Here is a 267-nt window from a genome sequence, read left to right on the forward strand (position 1 = left end):
CAAAAAAAAAAAAAATTTAAAAAAATTATAAAATTAGTTTTTTTAAAAAAATTTGGAAAATAAAATTTTTTTATTTAAAAATTTTAAATTAAAAATTTTAAAAATTTTTAAAAACCCCAAAAAATTTTTTAAAATTATAAAAAAAAAATTTCTTAAAAATTTTAAATATAAAGATAAATTTTATTTTGATAAAAAAAAATTTTAAAATAAAAACTTTTTTAAAAAAAAAAATTTTTAAAACGGGGGTTTGGGGGGTTAAAAATTATC

This window comes from Penaeus monodon, chromosome 24 (genome assembly GCF_015228065.2).
Source record: "Penaeus monodon isolate SGIC_2016 chromosome 24, NSTDA_Pmon_1, whole genome shotgun sequence".
Taxonomy (NCBI): Eukaryota; Metazoa; Arthropoda; class Malacostraca; order Decapoda; family Penaeidae; genus Penaeus; species Penaeus monodon.